We start from the raw sequence: 19,649 nt of genomic DNA, 5'->3' as shown, positions 1-19,649 counted from the left end.
CAGTGATTCACCCGTTCTCTTGTCCATGACAGTGAGCTCATACAGACGCAGCTGCTTAGTCCTTTGAAGTCACAAGCGCTATTTAAACGTGTACTTTAAAATCAGACAAAATGTGTTCTTCTGATGCTGCGGACACCGCTGCTGTGCTCGTTCACAAGCAGAAATCCAAGGCATCCCCTCGAGGCTCGCTCTGTGGCACTCCGTAGCAACGGAGCGTCCTGGGCTCAGCCAGCCTTGTCAGGCAGACAACTGGTACCAGAAACACAACAGGCATATGGACGGCCCAAAGGCAGAACAGTAGCTGACGTGCCGGGAAGGGTAGGTAAGCAGGAGACACTGTCAGGTCAGCAGCAGTGGCCCTTGGCCTGTAATATTAATACTCAACAGAAGCAAGCCACTGCCTGGCCTGCACTGAGGTGAGAAGCCTCCACACCCTCTCGCTGATGTTCTCCCAGCTGAGAGCCAAACTGGAATTTAACCTGCCAAAAGAGATCCAGCAGCCCCATTTCAGTTCCCCTCTGGAGTGAATAACTGGATCCTTTTGGGTGCGTTATTTCTAACGCCTCGTTTGCCACATCCTCCCCAACCATCACACAAATTCACGATGATCCCCTCATCCCCTCATACCACGTCTCACGATCGGGACACACACAAATAATTCCTCTTCTGTCCCTTTCCCCCTTCAGGCTGCTGATTTCTTCCTGCCATTTTCTTTAGGGTTCATACTCCCAGTGGAGCTCTCGCACCCTCCCCTTTATCCCCAGTTCCAGTTCCATGACTGCCCTCCAGGCCTGTTGTTCTCCACTGCGTTCAATGCTCCCTTCCCTGTACAGCCATGCTTCCTTACTTCATCCTTTCCTTGGGTCCTCTCTGCTTCTCTGCGTCTTCCGTAAAGTCTCTTCCCCCACTCGTCCGCCTCCCTTTCCTCTCTTTCTCCTTTGACACTCTTTTCACCTCCCCTCCTCTCTTCCCTGCCAGCTGCGCCTGCCCAAAGCAGAGGTTCCAGGGGCGCACGCAGTTGCTTCCGCCCCACCAGCCCCGACCGTCCTGCACCAGCGGCAGGGCCTACACCTTTGAAAGGGCACGAGACAGACAAGTCTGCCAGGCATCTTAATGCATGCAGCCAAGTTAACGTAAGTGCCATCGTCTCCATGCAGTCTGGGCAGGACACTGCCACAGGAACAAGTACCAGCATAAAAACAGGAAAGAAATTAAGACACGGGTTAAGACCGAACTGCATTACCTTCCTGCTGGGAGGTTAAGATTCCAGTGCCTAAATACAGGCAGCTTTTCTGGTGTTTCAGGCACAAAAGAGCACCCAAACGCCCATGCAAAGTAGGGATATATGAAAGGACGCCAACAGGAGGCTCCTGGACTCTGGAGACGGCAGCAGCAGCCACCCACACAGAATAACGCAGGGCATCCCAAAGGGTATCAAGCTCTGGTGCTCAGCACCTGAATCCCTCAACGGGTTTCCTGCCTGTTCTGCCATCATCTTAATGCCCAGCTGGGATGAAGATGAAGCATTTCCCTCTGGTTCAGCAATTTCTTTTTCAGGTGGACGTGATGCCTCTTATAACCATCTCACAGAAATACCATGTGGTTTACTCAAAGCGCCACAAAGCCCAAGCAAAAGGTAAGCACCAGGACCCAGGGAAAAAACACAGGGCACGTGGACCAGGTGACCTCCCGAGGCCCCTTCCAACCTCAACCATTCTGTCATTCTGTGATTCCAAATGCAGTTGTGAAAAGGCTGACTAATGCATTTGCTCAGAGATAGGAGAAAGCAGGTTCCCAGACAACATCCACGCAGGTGAAGTATTGTCACGTGGCAGGAGTGTGCTCATATTTTTTAATAAAGGGCATCACATTTACAAAAGAAGACCCCTTCATTTAAAAAAAAAAAAAAAAAAAACCCACAAAAAACCCAACACAAAAACAAACAAAACCAACAAAAGAGAACCCCACAATTCTTCCCACTCTTCTGCACTTGCTCTTGCAAGTTATGGATTAATGGAAATCTGTTCTCAGTGTCTGTAAAATTGGCATGAAAAGGCCGCTCATAAGGCCGAACAGTAACATTATATTCTTGGGGCTTCTCCATGCGAGAGAATTTCCCTAAGCTGCCAAAGGCACCCCGGCCCAGTCTAGTCTAGCCATCATTTTCAGCGGTTCCCAGTCAGCCCTCATGTCCAACGGACTGTACTCAGGACGTGGAAATCAGGTCCCAGTCAGGCACAGAATGGTCAGCAAGAAATCATTCCTGGCCCAGGGACTCCTCCAGCAAAGCACTTCTTGGGAGCAGTCCCATGAGCCGTCTAGTTACTCCACCGCAGCGAAACTCGGATAACCTGTGTTTCGGTGCTGGGCTGAGGTCTCAAGGAGTAGTGATAAAATAATTGCTTTACTTGGCAGAAGAAGTACTCTGTCCCGGTACGCCTATGTGCGTGTTTGTACACAGATGCACGGCGGGTGCCGAAGGAAATGCGCACTGCCAGGACGCTTGGTCCATAAAGGGAAACAGAACGGTCCCTTCAAGACGTTGGTGCGTGGGGCAAAGCTCTGTCACTCAGAGCCTAGCACAAGCAGATCCCGCTTCAGCATAACGGAGGCACAGCAAAACCCTCCCTCATGCAAAGCAGCGGCAAGATGAGGGGTTTATATGGGTGCAGCTCCTGCAGCACTTTTTCCAACGGTATCCTCCAGGGTCAGGCTACACTTGGGGCTGTTTATGTGGCCTGCCTAGAAGCTGACCTTGTCTGTGCAGTTGCTGTTTTCTTCTCGGGGGGAGCGAGTAACTTTTAGATCAGACCCAAGCCATTCTGCGGGTAGATGGCAGGTGCTGAACTGGAAGGAAGAAAACACAGCTGCAGAAAGTCAGCAACGTTATTTTATCTGTCTGTCTATTAAGCAAGACCTGCGAGCGTGGAAAGCGCTCTCTCACTCAGTAGCACTGGTAGAGGATGGATGCCTAACCTGAACCTTTGCTCAGAGAAATTGGTGTAAGCTTGCATTCCACAGCGTACCACTGCACACTGATCTCCAAAGGTCCTGCGAGGAAACAGCGAAACAGAATTGCCCTGCTTCCATGAGAAGGAAGCGACCGTGTGTAGGAGGGAGAGGCTACCTGCTTTTCCTCCCCAAAGCTGACGGCCAGTCGTGTCTGAGCAATTCCACTGCTCAGAGTGGCCCTGTCTGGCTGGAGAGCTGGGCCTGAAGGAGGACGCGAGATAGATGCTGCACGTTCTCCAGCACAAAGCGAGACAACGCTCCTCCAGATGCCCAGAATGGTGGCTCACGGTCCTCAGAAACTAGTCCTAACCCCGTATGCACATCCCACAAAAACATTCCTGACCCAAACAAGCCTTCACGAACGGAGCGCGTGGCGTTCTTCCTACACAAATTAAAGGGGAAGGTCACCCAGTTCAAACAGAAGGACACAGGCAGCCGTATGCTAGAGGGGAGGGCAAGGGAATCGCGGTTCCTCTCCAGACGAGGATCCCGAGCACACACTGTGACATTCAGCAGCAACAGATGTGAAACCAAGGGAAGGGAATGCACCCATTGTGTTTGTCTACCTGAGGCATCATTCAGCTGGGGAACTCTCCAGGGAACTGCAGGACATTATTTCATGATAATGAAAGCGTATCATAAGGAGAAATAAAGAATTTGTGTGGGACATAAATTGCACGTTTCAGGGCGTAAAGGAAACTGTCACTTGGCAGGGGTGACAGAAACTTTCTTTGGGGTGCTTCTTCAGGCAGTTGTGTTCTGCGTGGGTTTGCACACCCCCTTCTGAAATGTCTAGTCCCAGCCACTGAAGGAGACTTGCTAGGTGAGCCATGGCTTTTCCATGTATTCGTACAAAGAAAGTGTTTCCTCAAGAGTTGTCACAATTTTTCTACTGAAGTTTCTTTGAGAATCGTTGAGTTCAATTTGCCCAGGAAGTCAGAAAGCAAATCTTCCCAGTCATCCAGCTGGTGCTCTCACTGCACAAAGTCACGCAGGTAACTGACTCGATTCAGGTTTAGAAAGCTGTTCGGAAACACAGAGGGACTGCCAACTGGACTAGGTGACTTGAAGTGCTGGGAGGAAGCTGTTGAAGCTGCACAGTGAAAACCTGAATCCCTCTCGACTGGAAGGATAATGCATGCAACGCACAGGTCCACCTGTTGCAAGAGGTGATGACTCACGTCCAGAAGCAGCCTGTTCAGATGGTTCCTTGATCACCTGGGGAACAAAGAAGCAGCTTTCCATAACTAGAATTGACACGTGAGATAACAAAAGAAAGTGACGGGGGAAAGAAAAGGAGGGAGAAAGTTGTCACCCACTTTATGGAGAGGAAGAATGAGGGGGAGATTAGAGGTAAGCTGGCAAGACATAAACCAGGTACGCAGACCCACTGTGAGGCACATGGAATGGAAATCCTTACAACTACGGCCCATAATTAACAAAAAAGCCACAGATTTCCTCATGCTGACGAGGGGCTGACTAAAGCTAATCAAACTCATTATTTTAGCCAGATACCGCCTCATTAGCGGAAGGCTACGACACCACAGGAAACATGAGCAAGCTGCTCCTGTCTGCGTACAAAAGCTTACTTTGCCACATCAGGCTAATGAGCACCCCTTCCAGCCAGCTGTGCTGGCCCTTGACGCGTGAGGGAATCAGGAAAAACACGCCACACAGAAGCGCCCTGGCAGAGGTTTTTACAAAACCTGCGTTTGCATCTTCATTTGCAAAGTGGGAGTTCAACTGGATTGTGACTAAACAATGCAAAAGGCACAGAGCAGCAGCCCACGCTGTGATGAAAGCGGTTTACTTCAGTGAAAGCCAGGAGATACTGAAGGACCGTTTGATCTCATTTTTGATATCGGACATCATTAGCAGCACGCCTGATATTTGAGAGAAAAACAACAGCCTGAACTGATAGGGCCTAAAACTGTGTCTCCAAAACTACTTTTGCTCATCAGACACCTACCTTACGCCTTTCAAGGATCCTTTACTCAGAGGACGATGAAGAAAACGGATGAGGGCAAGTTCTAGGGTCTAGAACAGGTGATGAGATGTGCTGTGCTTCACTTCAAAATTAATCTGGCCCCTCGACACTACTGACTGCAGGTTAGTACTTCTGCCGTTCATCTCGCTTGACGCTGGCCACATGAAAGCTTGGCATCCGCTTTTGACCGGTCGTCCATTTTAGATAATCGGTGAAGACAGGTAAGAACTGAGAGTGCATGATAAACGCCAGTTGCCTTAGGTGGTGATCTTGTGAAAGAACAAGTCACCGTCTTTCCACTGCCTGCGGAAAGAGCTGAGACGTTTAGCTCAGGCCAGGCGTCAAACCTCATTCTGGCTGTGATTACCTTAGATGATCGCTACTCCGCTGTTGTCTGCTCAGTGTTCTTTCTGATGGTACAGCAGATACCAGTTCAATTATTCATGGACAGCCATTAAAAACAGATGAAATACCGTTACATTTGGACCTACCAGTCCCTTGCTACGAAGGCTGGAGTTTGACTGAACCTAGAGGATAGTTGACGAATGACAGGCAGAGAATGACCAAGAATAATGCATGTGAAGAGCAGACATTGTTTTCTGCCACAAGCCTGGCGGTTTGGTTGAGCGGTACTTGGTAGAGATGGTCAGGACACAAAACCTTTCAGCACGTGGCTGTACCTGCAGATGCTGAGCAATGGCTCTAGAGCCTTTTCTCATCAATACTGATCACTTTCTGCTACGGCTAATCTGAGGCAGGTTTGAATTCACGACTGAGAGCAAAGCTGCCCTCGGTCACATCACCGTAACGATATGCCCCAAAGCTACAGCTTTTGTCTGAAAGCCTTCTGCACATTTGACGCAGCGACCACTTCTTGGGTCCCACTGCCGTGCAGTCCGACGTAGCAATGCAGCATATGACAAAACACTGAGCCGGTCTCAAGTTAGTTCAGGTCTTTTATCGTGCTGGCAGTGACTTTCTTTAGCAACTGGACAAGGAATCCTACACCAAAGGTTGTATTTGCACAAGAAACTCTCATTCAAGACCACACTAGGTTAGTTTTGCTGCTGCTAATAGTCAGGCAAGTCAGACTAGCGCCGACACGAGTGTGTTTTTACTTACTACGCCCCCAGGTGAAATGCAGGCATTGGCAAAGAGCCGTTTGGTCTTCTCCATTTCAGACTAGTTGTAGGGCACTTCGAAGCTAGACTTCTCTACAGTTTCTATTAAAACGTCATCTGTAAAGTTGTAAACGGTCGTGAACAGTAGCGTGGGGCAGGGAAACTTCAGTACAGTCTATCGCTGCCTTTTGCAAAATCAAGGATTTGGGGTGAAGTATTATTATTACTTCTTGTGAAATGCCTCTGCTTACTTCTGTGGGGCTTTCATCTTCTCTACGCCAAAATGCCATGCCCCTGACATTTTCTCCGTGACAGGTAACCAGAACTACCCATTACTGTCTTCTGAATCATCAGCCTTCCCCCTGGAACTGCTCTGTTAGAATACGTGGTAACAGAAGAGACAGAATTTTCCACTTGTTATTTTTTAATTACCTTAACTGAGGTATTTGGTGCTTTGCAGTTATCAAAAGATGAAGCTAAAAAAAAGAAGAACAAAGTATTTCAGCGGCTGTTATTGGCAATTAATCTTACAATGGTACTTTCAATACATTAGCACTAAAGTAGACAAGATAACGCATGGAACGTTTCTTGCAGGAAGTGCTCTATGTAATCTCAAATACGTTACATACTTGTGGTACGGTCTTTCCACCTGGAGAAACTACTACTGGGAAAGTGCCTCCACTAGACAACGCCTCTTAAATTTCTGGGTGCTCCAAAGAAATATGCATGAGTAAGCAGGGACAATTTGCACCAAGCTGTTTCTCAGAACAGAAGTGCACAAATTTTCCTGGACTGTAGGACTTCTTTGTCATTTCCCAATATGCTGATTGGATTGTGAACAGTTTGCGTGTGACAAGGGGCAGAACAGATGCCACGTCACAAGCACGACAACGCCGTACTGACGCAGGGATTTGGCTATCCCCCCACAAGTATTTGTATTCATGTGAATGAACTTTGGGTGGGGACCCTGAGAGGTACTCGCTGAAACAACAAACAACTGAGGCAAGACATACAGCCTCAGTCAGTGAAGGAGACAGACATCGGGATCCCTTTTTCCTGGAATTACTTCAGGATTGGTTTTCCTCAGAGGCACATTGCTGCTTAACACAGGGGACTTGCTGGAACTCCCACCTATGTGTTCATGTTCCACCCCTCCTGGCCAGGTCTTGCTACCTCTCCGTCCCAAACAGTTTTTTTCTTTTGTGGACAATTCATCTGAACCAAAAAACAACACAAGCCTGCGTAGAGTTTTAAAAAGATTTGTTTGCAGCAGGCAGTAGTAGCAACAGCGGTAGTAGCCCCGTTCTGTCGCTGCTAGCAGCGAATCACAAGAACCTCATTTCACACGGAACCCAAGAGACGCTCTTGCTGGTCTGACTCTTTGCTTCACCTTACGATAAGGTAAGGGCGAGGTGACTTTGCTGAATCATTTAGAACTGTCCACCTAAAAATGGACAAGTGAGAAGAAGACGCACTGCTTAACATACAAACACTTGCTCTAATGTGAAGCATCTCCAGCCTTCCCAGACAACAGTGAACTCACCGGTCGTCCCTCTCATCTTCTTTTGTTTGTCTCCTCCAAAGCGCTAAAGTACGTACACGGCACGATGCAAGAGCTTTTTGTAAAATCATCTCCTCTAAGAACCCGGTTTGCTCTGACTTTTAGGTTTAATTTTTAGGACTGGAGACGCCTCACACAACGTCAAGTTTCAGGACAAAATGCACAGCAAGAAACACACACAAGTTTTAGGAATATAAAGTGACACATTGTTTCTGGAAGCGACAGCAACTCTTCTGCTCTCTGCTTCCTGCACCGGCCCTCAGCTCTGCGCAGTGAAAAGCATTCAAAAGCAAGGTGCCCTCTTTCAACAGCTCAGAAATGCTGCTGTGGAAGAAACAACCGAGAGCTGTCACTGTAAGAGGCATGTTCTCTCTTCCTCAGAGAAACACACCCTTGGCTCCCAGTTCCTGTCCTCTTGATCCCCGCTCCCAGGCAGGAAAAAGACTCCTCCTTGCCCTCTTCCAAGCCCTGATTACATCCACAGGCAGCCCCTTGGGGCTAGACCAATAGTCCCGGTAGCCAGTCAGTGCGCTTTCTCGGCCTCCCGCGCTAAAATATAAATCCCCTCAAAGGTCTGGCAGCGTTGCCCAGTGCCAGATACGGGCTGGAGCTTTTGTGTGATCTCAGCAGGTCTCACTGCTCACTTCCTCACTGGGGGCAGTGGAGAGGACAGCACTGATCTCCCCTCTCTGGTGACCAGTGGTAAGTCACGAGGAGACGCCATGAAGCAGCAATTTAAGGTCCCTTCCCACCCAAACCATTCGATGATCCTATGATACCACTCTAGGCATCAGGGGAAGTTCATGAGGACATTAGGAAAAGGCTCTTCACTGAGAGGGCGGTGGGTCACCAAAAAAGGCTCCCCAGGCAAGTGGTCACGGCACCAAGCCTCTCAGAGTTCAAGGAGCGTCAGGACGATGCTCTTAGTCATATAGTTTCGTTTTAGGTAGTCCTGCGAGGAGCTGGACTTGACGATCCTTATGGGTCCCTTTCAACTTGAGACACCCTGTGTTCCTACGGTTAGTCTTTAACAGGTTTGGCAGTAGTATGGCAAAGAGTATGAGGACAATACTCAGGCCAGCAGCATTAGGTCTGATTCTGTTGCTAAATGGTGCGCAGATGTTTCGACAAGGTTGTGGGATGCCACGTTACTGCTCAGTTTCCACGGCAGGAAGAACTGGTTGTGGATGCGAAGGCCAGGGCCAGCCTCGGCTGCAGCGACCATGAGACACTGGAGTTCAGGACCCTGAGAGGCAGGATCAAGGCAAAAAGCAGGAACGCAGGCCTGGATTTCAGGAGAGCAGACTTGGGCCTCTTCAGGAATCTGCTTTGAAAAACCCATGGAAGGTGGTGCAGGAAAGAAGAGGCTTCTGTGACAGCTGGTCGATATTCAAGGATCACCTCCCCCGAGATCAAGAAAGCTCCATTCCAACAAGTAGGAAATCAGGCAGCAGGAGACTGGCACGAGTGAGTAAGGAGCTCCTAACTGAACTCAGACTTAAAAAGGTGGTGTATAAGGAGTGGGTGCTGGGGCGGGTGACCCAGGAGTACTATAGACTTGCCGTCCGATCTTGCAGCGATAGCACCAGGAAAGCCAGGGCCGACCTGTAGCTGAATCTGGCAAGGTTTCCGGATGTGAGCACACGGAGGCAACTTCTTGTTCCTGATAGTTTTTCCCTGACAATTTTTATAAAGAGAATCTTTACAAAGAGAAGCAGGGTCTTCATGGGAAACTAATCCGTGTGGGTTTTGATTTAGATTTCCTCTGAAAAAGCAGAAAGTGGCATCACCGTGTAATTATTTCTCATTTAATAATAAATTACCAAGGTATAGTGACCTGGAAACCCATGGAGCAGTCAATTGCTTTTATAATTTTAGCTCATATTTCTGCAGCATATTGACAGTTTCCTTATTTGAATCGGATTGCTGACTTGTTTTCTTGATTTGCCTTTGAATGGTGTGGTTGATGACACGGTTTCACAGGGGTTTGATCCCTAATGGCAATAGCAGGGGATAAAGAGAAGACACAAGTCGCATGTCTGCCTTTATTATAGAAGATAGCGGGTAACAATGTTCTTGCGCCATTCCGTTACACCAAGTCCCTACTGCCCCCTAAAGCATGCAGTCACTGCATTTTATATCAAAGGATTTTGGGTGAATGAAGGTCAGTGCCCTTCCTGCTAATGTGCACTGCAGTTCTTGAGTTTGCTGAACAGGAGGAGAGCCGTATTTTTGCCCAATACTGCCAGTTGTCTGGGATACACTGTCTGCAACAATGCCAAGGAAGAAAAAAATTTACCTTGCTAGGCCCTTGATGCTTAGATTTATGAAGCAGGAAAAGCGTATTGACCGAAAGAGGCTGTTTGTACATATGCCTATAAATCAAACAGCCTGAGCAGGACCTGTGAGAACGGGGAAAGAGAGTACGTCATCCTACAAGGAACTTCAGGCAGAAGAGTGTAGCAGAGCTAACTCATGTCTTTGGCAAGAATGAGTCACTTGCTGAGCAACTAGGAGAAGAAGTTGGAGTGTTATGAAAAAGGATATCTTGGCACTTAACAGAGAGAATGTGTGAGAAGGCGGAGAGGTCAAGTTGAGGGGTGAGGCTTTGTGCAGATACAGCTTCCATTTAACCGGTAGAAACCAGAAAAAGAGTTCTGGTACAGATGCTGCTGGGTCTGGAGGAGTCCCAGAAAACATGTATATTTAGAGTAGTAGGTGCCAATAGTCAGTCTTGAAATGGGAGTAAATGTGAGGTACACTGTTGTCTTCTTTTCCTTTTCTGTGTGTCCTGCCAATGTGTCATGCAGTTAGCATACCAAACTTGGAATCTTGGTTACTTGGGATCAGTGTCTGTAAGACTGGTGTTCCTGCCAACAGCGGCAGGACAGGTAGCCCTCCACAAACCGCCCATGGCAACCGGCTTGCTATGCATATTCTCTTTGATTGCGCTTGCAGTCTATATTTGCTCCACTGTTGTGGTTTCTTCACCAGTTTGGAGACTACATGTTTTCCGCTATATAGTTCTTCACTACATCTTTACAATGCATTGTACTGCTTTCCTCTTCCTACCTAGAAAAAAGGTGTTCTTCCTTTATTGAGCTATTCTGGGAACAAGGGCTTCTACTGATTTCAGAGCTCCTTAATTTGCCTTTAATTCAGAGAACAGTAGTGGTCTTCCAACTATCACGACCATTTTCTCACCCCTGGGTGCAGCTCAGCAGTGTCCACATCAAGATGCACCATTATTTTTTTCTCTTAAAGATACGTATCTTTTGCTGTTGCTGTTGTGTTAGCTTCACCAACCATGTTTAGCTCTGTCCAAAATTTCTTCTATTCTGTTTGCAAGTATCATAGGCCAAATTTTGTTACGCTGAGTTAGCCAGTGTAACACCTGTCTTGGGAACACTCTCGCTTTCCTCTTGAAAAATGGTCTTGTTGCCATCCCCGTCAGTACAGCTTGGTCAGTGAGAGTTACTCAGTATTTCAGCTAGATGTGCTCTGGGCAAGGTTAAATGGCAATGACTAAACCAGTGGCTATTATACTGTTCTCCAGCTACTAACCTTTGTGACACTGTTTCAACAGCGACAATGATGGGAGATTTTTAAGGCAGTTTCTGAACACAGCCTCTGTAGTTGGATTCTGATTTTTTGTAGCCTTCAACTGCTGATTCCAAGATTCAAGGGTAGACAATACGTTGAAGAATACAGCTTAGCTGATTTAGGTGAAGTGTCACGACACGAACCTTATGTAACATTGGTTTGGGGTGTAGAGCAGATTTTTGATCATTTGCACCCATCTGTTTCAACCAGGTGATTATGTTTGGCTCTGTCTTGAAACTGCCAGCATGCCTAACTCTTTGTAGTCTCACACTATTGATTTATTTTATATGAAGGCTGTGAAATTTTTAGATTGTCAATACTGTTTTGCAAAGTAAAAGAGAATGGTGTTTTGATCAGTCTTTCTGCCCAGCTACTGTTACTGTAAAAGCCATTAGGAACGGGGTATGCAGAACCCTACAGTCTATCTTCTGTTCCAGAATTATGGAAAAAAAGTGGTGTTATTTAATTCACCTAAATAACAGTCACAATATTCTCTGTTTCGCTGGGAGCCTTACACAGAGCTTAGGTCTGTGAGTGATCTAACAGATGCAGAATTGTTTCAGCAAAGCAAAAAAGCCACATGACAAACTGGGGTGGGCTGTGCACAGGAAGGTCATGTTGAGTGACATCTCCTTGTCTGAGAACCTGCAACGTGTAAATATACTCATCATCCTGTACAAGGGAAAAAGGGTTGGGGGACTTTTAAGGGAAATGATGGTCTTTGGTACTGCAAGATCTGCTTCCTCCTTTTACACGATTAACGTTGTTACGGCGTTAAAGATGCTAGGAACATATTTCTAATGGAAACCTAATTAAAGCCAACATACCAAGCATCTGTTTGCATAAATACAAATGGAAGCTGGAGATAAAATTCACCCTACAGTACTGAGACAGTCTAGCGTATGCAAGAGAATCTTAACATTTAGGGTCAAGACAGTAGATATATATTCTTAACTATTACATACGAAATGTAATGCTGGGTGAGACCAACAACAATGCTCGCAGGCCAGTATCCCGTCTCCTTCCACAGCAGCTTTAGGAGGAAAGCTAAAGAACCTCTCTAGATGATCAGCACATCCCCAGGAGATCCCCTACCAAAACCCCAAGCAATTACTTGTGCTCAGAAACACAACTGCCTTGTTTTCATATATACCAAAGCAAGTCAGGTAAACTAAAGGTTAGAGAAGATAAGTATGCTTACCTACTCCTGGCCTACAGATATGCCAAATTGGGCTTGGGGTTTTTTTTTGTTTATTTTGTCATGGCTTTTTTAGTGGGAATTTCTGTTCACTTGTTTGGGGGATTTTTTTTTAGAGAAGTTAGACCATAAGTTAGGTATTCAGCTGGCAGATGCTGTGCAGGTGTCAGAAATGTTTGCAGAGGCACAAAGCCCTGGCTGTTAAAAAAGAAATTGATTGTTTGGCCAAGGTTCCTGTGAAAATTGTAAAGCCTATGTAGGAAAACAGCACAAATGCAAAGTCTGGAAATGTGGGCTGTGCTGTGAACAGATCTGTAACACAAACCAGTGCTGGTGTTTGGTGTCTGTGATCAAAGATCCAGAGGCAAGGCAGGGCCATATTATCTATGATGCGGAATGTATGCAGGAAACTGGGACACATCACCCCATCTACACTTTTGCCATGGAGTTAGCACCAGATGCCCCTTGGGATGAAGAAGGGGTAGAAAGCAACACTAAAGGAGAATGTGAGGACACATGTGTTATGGAGTTTATTCAGTTTTTTGTGGACATAAAGTTTTTGGGGCTACACTTCCCTAGAACATTCCAAACGCTGAGACGGCTACTTCGTTGTTAGTCAGCTTCTGAACCTGAGAGTGCATGTGCAGTTTATCACCCAAGGTGGTGAATTCCTAAGCATAGTACCCAGCCTCAGCACATGTTTCTTTAACTCTTTAAATTTTCTGCCCATGAAATTAAGCAGCTTCCCCCCAGGCTTTGGGTATCAGGGGCTCCAAAAGTTATTTCCCCCGTTTTTTTCAACACTACTGAAAACCAGAGTTTTATATTATGCTTCTCCCACCACTGGAATGCTATGGGGTGGACAGCATGATGCTCGAAGAGAAAAAAGCAGTTCTCACACAGCTAGTCAGGAGATTTTTGACTTGCAGAAACAACTGAATTACTCTTGTCAGCAGGGTGTAACAACTTTCGAAATCACACAGGAATGACATTGTATTGATAACCCATCACACATTCGATGAGAAAGAAGACAGTGAAAAGGTGCAGGTAACGTTCCCTTACAGTGTACTACACTGGCCTCTACTTGTGTGTCCACACGCTGGTTGATGTTTCTTACACCTAACATAGTAGCACTCTTCCTTTAGACGGCTGTCACTTGAAGAAAAAGAGAGATACAATGCCCTTCAATGGCACACGCATGTGGCTGAAAAAGAAACTCTTAAAATCTGTCAGTCATTAAAAAGTGGCAAACATTAAATAGGATCCTACTTCTTGAATGTCTATGCATTTATTGATGGGGTGCCAACAGCTTTTGAATGTAATGGGTGCTTTTTCCATGGCTGTATCAAATATACCATGAAAATGACAAGAACCGTCTGGAAGGGAGCACCTTTGGATGTATATATTACTCAACACAATAAAAGAGGGACTGTCTAAAGAGAGGCAGTTTTCACATCAGATCTGTATGGAAACATGAGTAGGTTGCTATGACAAAACCACGTGGGAAGCTTGCCCAGTTCTTAGCCAGGACCAAACTGCCCGCACTACTGGTCCCCAGAGATGTGCTGCTTGGTGGCAGGACAAACAGCATTTGTCCATATAAGAAAGCAGCTCACAAAAAGATAAATTTATGTGATTTTACTAGCCTCTCTCCCTTCATCAACAAACTAAAACAATAGTCTTTCAGACTCTACAGAGTTAATTTTGAGAATTTTGACAACCTGACAATCTGCTTTGGGACTGTCAAAGAAAAGGTGCACTTGCCTTGTGGGCTGTTTCTTCCCTGTTCTTCCTATGCAGACAGAAGTGGAAAAGCCCTCTGAGGCTCCTGAGGCCTCTGACCCTGTAGTTCAGAAGGTGTTAGATTATGTACAAACACAGCATCAGAAGAAAGCATAAGTACACTGGAGCAATAGGAGCATATTTCTTCCCGGAACAACCAGGGAAGTTGTGCTATTCATAACCGTGCTCGCTGATCCTGGAGAAACGCAGTCTCTAGGGAGCCAGTTGCTCAGGTAAACCCCTAGAAATGTTTCTTTGGCACAGGGGTCTGCTGGAAAAATCCAAGGAAGCTGTTCAGTGTCCATCCTCACACACAGTCAAGGAGCATGTGTCTCCACTGCTTTATTTCTATGATGTCAAATACCCTGTACACAACCATATTAAGAGTGGTGATCAAGGGCCCTGCAAAGTGTACTTCTGCTCTCAGGTCTCCTGTTTTAGTCCAGGAATAGTGATCAGCACATACTTTGTCTGGAGACAGGTCAAAGGCAAACTGGGTATAGCCACTGGTGAACTCTTCCCTGCCAGCCAGCAGGGAATGGCCTTTCATATGGTTGCCAGTCATCTGAACGAGCCGTATCTACTCTCACACAGAGGACATACTCAAAATCGGGCTGCAGCACTGGCATTAGGTTTCACTGGCAGTAGTTCACCATCCACATACAGGGACACAAAACTTACATCATAATGCTTGAAACTGAAAGGGTTCTTCACATAATAGATGCTAAAATCATTATCTGTGAACCCAGTAGCAAGAATTTTGTGCAGCTGTTCCAGAGATGAATTTTGCTGGTGGCTGATATGACTGGTGGCTCGTACACTGGACACTTTCATGCCCATCTGGGGCACTAGCTGTTTTGCATCAGCCATAAGTAATGCCCCAGTGTGCCACAAATGCACTCGAGGTGCCACTCACACTTCCTTCACAGTGTGAAGAGGAACTCCTCCCTGCTGGGGAGCTGATCAGGCAAAAGCTGTCTTCGATGCACATCAGCTCAATTTTTACATTCACACCATTCAACAAAAGCTTGCCTTGAAAGAACAGATCACCACGGAGCAGTCCGAATAGTTCAGCCCTACTCTGGGCCCCCAGAGCTGACTGTTGCCTAAACTGCTGATTGCCAATGTGATCCAGCATGCCCGCTGCCCAGCTCTGTCACTGTAGAACAACCCCATGGAGAAATGTGCTGACAGTGTGTCATGGCTGTACCGAGGAGGACCTCAATGAGGGTGTGGCATTTGCTCCCCCAGCGTGATGTCCAGCTAGCTGCAGAGTCCAGTGGGTAACTCACGAGGCCCACAGCATCACCAGCACATAGGTTGAACCTGCCAGCTTTCACAATCTTGCAGAAGAGGTACTGCAGGGTGTCGTTCAGACCTACGTAATCTTCCCCGTTCTGTTATGAAAAAGTCCAGACATACCAACTTTCTGCAACAGTAAAAAGTGAAGGCACCTCAATAAAAAGGCTTTTCTCAAAGCAAGTCTCTGTTGCAGACACTTCAAACAAATCCAGCTTGGATTTGGCACATTCTTCTGAGCCGCCATGACTGAAAGTCATTCCTCTTAAACCATATGCCTTTTCTATAGGTAGAATAGGACCTCTTTCTCTGGATTTTCTGTTCATTTCACACCATTCAGCCTGGCTTCTTGTTCTTTTTCTTCTTGCCTTGATCAGACTGTCTGGTGTACCCCTTCGTTTTTCTTTTAAAGAGCTGGATTTTTCCTTTCTTCTGGGGGTGTGGCGTGCATTTCTTTATTTTATGGCTTTTTATTTGAATACAAATATGTCATAAGCCCTCCTGATTTGCTGGCATTTCCAACTTGTTTGGGACAACCTTGGAATCATGTCCCAGGATGTGTTTTGCAGTATCCTGAGTGGTGCTGTTGATGTGTAGCTTAAGTTTTCCAAACCCCTTTTCAGTTGCAGAGCGGTCTTTCTAAACAGGCTACAGAATATACCTTCAACACCCACACCATGCTTCACACAAACAGCTTGACAACCAGGGAGACTGTTGCCAGCCTGGGCTCTGTAATAATTCACATGCAAGGCTGGATCCCGGTAATTTTTTACCACTGCCACTTCAGTATGGTTTCTTAAAATACTAAATACTTCCAGGGATGAAGATGCAGTCTACAATCACTTACCCAAAAGAAAATGAGATGTGCTTATGCTGGTCAGTGTTTACTTCGGTGCTGATTGTGTTGATGTGCTGGTAGTCTACCTTGGTGGCCTCCTGGGAGATGTCCATTGCCCTCAGGCACATTCCAACATGCCTGTGCCCCACCACCCTTTTGGTGTCCCTCTACCCTTTTCAAATCCTCCCGCTCCAGGCATGTAGTGCTTGTTCTGCAGCTTGCTAAAGTGCAGGACCCCAGCCTGGCCTATTCATTCCATTAGCTGTTACTAAAGAACGTTGTATATCTTTGCTTTTAGGGCTATATACATTTCTGTATATTGATAAATGTGTGCATGTTATATAGTGTAGGATAGTAGTAGTACCTATATCATGTAGTACGGTGTATAGTGTATCTATGTATAACTAAATAAAACCTGTATCTACAAAAATGTACACATCCCTTTATAATTCTACATATGTATATATTGTATATATCATTGTGGTAGGTTAGCCTTTGTCAGCTGCCAGCTGCCCACCCAGCCACTCTCTCACACCTCTTCAACAGGACAGGAGCGAAAAACAAGATGGGAAAGGCCATGGGTTAAGGTAAGGACATGGGGATCACTGACCAATTACTGTCACAGGCAAAACAGACTCCAATTGGGGAAAATTAATTTAATTATTGCAAACTACAAATACAGTTGGATGGTGAGAAACAAAATCTAAACCACCCTCCTACCCAATCCCTCTTCTTTGCATGTTCAACTTCACCTCTTCATTCCTGAGTCTTCTACCTCTACCTCCATCCCACCCTGAGCAGTGCAGAGGTTTGGGGAATGGGGATTAGGGTTAGTCTGCAACAGCTCCTCTGTGCTGCTCCTTCTTCCTCATGCATTTCTCTGAATGGTGGTGGTGATGTAGGTTTTTGGGGCCAATATATATTAGATACATTAATTTAAAATATATATCTATCTCTATAAATTCAACTATTTTGGGGGGCCTAATTGAGGCAAGAACAGTGCAAGAGATTTTGCCGTTGCCAACAGCCAATGGAGATACTGGCTTTCAGAAAGAGTATATTACACTTTCTGCACTTTCAGCATGCAATACTGGTTTGGTGGTCATGGTGCTGTGACTTTGTTGCTGCTCCTTGCCTGGTCTTCCTCCTGTGCACTGGCAACCCTGCCTGCCTTGTGCTCTCCAGTCCACCAAGTGCACCAGGTGTCGGCAAGGAAAAGCTGCATGTAGAAAACATGGAAAAAGGAAAAACAGGAGAACACTGCCTGGCTGTAGCTCTGCACAGCTGTGCATGCTCCATTGTCTGGCATCACACTTGCTGGTCACAGGAGATGCTCCAAGGTACATTGTAGTTAGTCATATGGGGCCTGAAATTGTAACCTGTGAGAGGAACCTAATCGTGAGTATGGGGGAGTGGTTGGTTGCGTCTTTGAAAATATCAAACTGCACAGTTTCTGTTCTTGTCAGGGAAGATTAAAGAACAAGTGAACTGCATGTATCATGACTTTTTAATGCAGTTTAAACTCTTATGGAGAGGATACAGCTGACCCGTGCATGTTTATGTCCAGGTGCTTTCTTTTCTCAGTGCTGAGAGTGGACTACAAATCCCTGAGTATTTCAGCAGGAATGTGAGTGGGTAACCAAGTCTTCCATAATTTAAAGCCACACATGCTATTTAAAATTCAGGGTCCAGTCCTGTGATAACTTCTGCAGCCGCGAAGACCCTACAGGAACATAACATGGTTTAAAGGACCAAAATCTGCAGGTGTTTCTCTGATGGGAGTCTCTCCACCACTCTCCAAAGCTTCCAGACCAGGAGACTATGGAAAAGAGGATGCATTGCCCATGCAGGATGTTTCCACATATACAGAAGCTACATACCCAGAATACTGTGTCAGGAGAAGCATCCTTGGACTTAACAGCATCTGGTTTGGTCTCTTGGTGGTGAATAAGTAGGAAAACACCACCATCAACCCCTGCCTAGTTGAATCTGATCCATATAAATAAATAATCCCGTGTGTAGTGTGTGTTTAATAGTATACTCCCAACCCAAATCACCCGTAGTTAGAGGGCCTTCTTGCAATCTCAGCATTGTGCTCTTAAGCGTTTATTTTATTGGAAGAAGAGTAATTCTTGCCAAAGCTACAGCCAAGTCACTAGTGAAGATAACATAAATCCTAAATTTGTTTTTCTTGCTAAAGCTAAAGAACTGAATATTCCACAGTGAGGAGAGGATGGTAGGCTAAAACAAAAGTAAAGAGAGAAATTATTTATTATAGAACACATTAGGAACACTGTTCACAGTACATCATAACAGAGTGACTGTATAATGAAGTGATCATAAAAGGGTGACTTAAAAAAGCAAAGACAATGCATAGATTATAGGCTAATTGTGGAAACTGGTGGGGTTTTTTCTTCTCATAAGCAAAGCTGTACAAGGCTGTCTCATACTATTTCTGCACAGGTAAAACATGGATTTACTTAATCTGTACATTTTCTTCATTTTTTATAAACGTACCAATACTTAGATTAACACTTCCATATAGTTTACAATGTTTAATTTAAATACAGTATTATGTCTCATCAAATTGTTGATTTAAGGTGCAATTTACCAAAATCTACAGTAAATATTTCTTGTTTTCTTAATCAGTTCTCTTTGGCACGCTTCTGGTTTATTTAAATACAAAAAGTGTAGGACTGAATTGAGTATGTAACACTGCAAGGACTTGAAGATTTTTTTGTTAGCAAACGAGTGCAATTTTAGGTTTACCACAAGCTTATTTACAAACAAAGAACTGCAAATGAATTTCAGTTTACATATAAAATGGCTGATGACTTTAATGTGCAAGGCAAAAAAATTTGTTACAGCAATTCCTCCTTTGGGAGTGTTTTGCACCATGGAAATATTGTATAAAATGTGTTAGAAAATGGAGATTTCTTATGAGGAAGTTCTTGGTGCTTCTTACTCTATAGCAAGCCACCTGAAAACATGACTCTCTGGGTCCTGGATCATAAGATACAGTTTAACTGACATGTTCGGACTGTAGTAGTACTGCAGCTACAAACTTGCATGTTCAACTGGCAAACTAAACCAAGGAGTGAAAAACCAACCAGACTGTAGAAAAGGTTTGACAACAGTGGCTTCTTTCTAGAAAAAGGTATGCCTCATACATTCTTATTATATCTGGTTTTATTCCAAGGAGGAAATGTTTAGAATTTGCACTATGTGTTACTATATATTCTATTTTC

This window comes from Falco punctatus (genome assembly GCF_963210335.1).
Source record: "Falco punctatus genome assembly, chromosome: Z".
NCBI classification, from domain to species: Eukaryota; Metazoa; Chordata; class Aves; order Falconiformes; family Falconidae; genus Falco; species Falco punctatus.
This window is presented reverse-complemented; position numbering follows the sequence as displayed.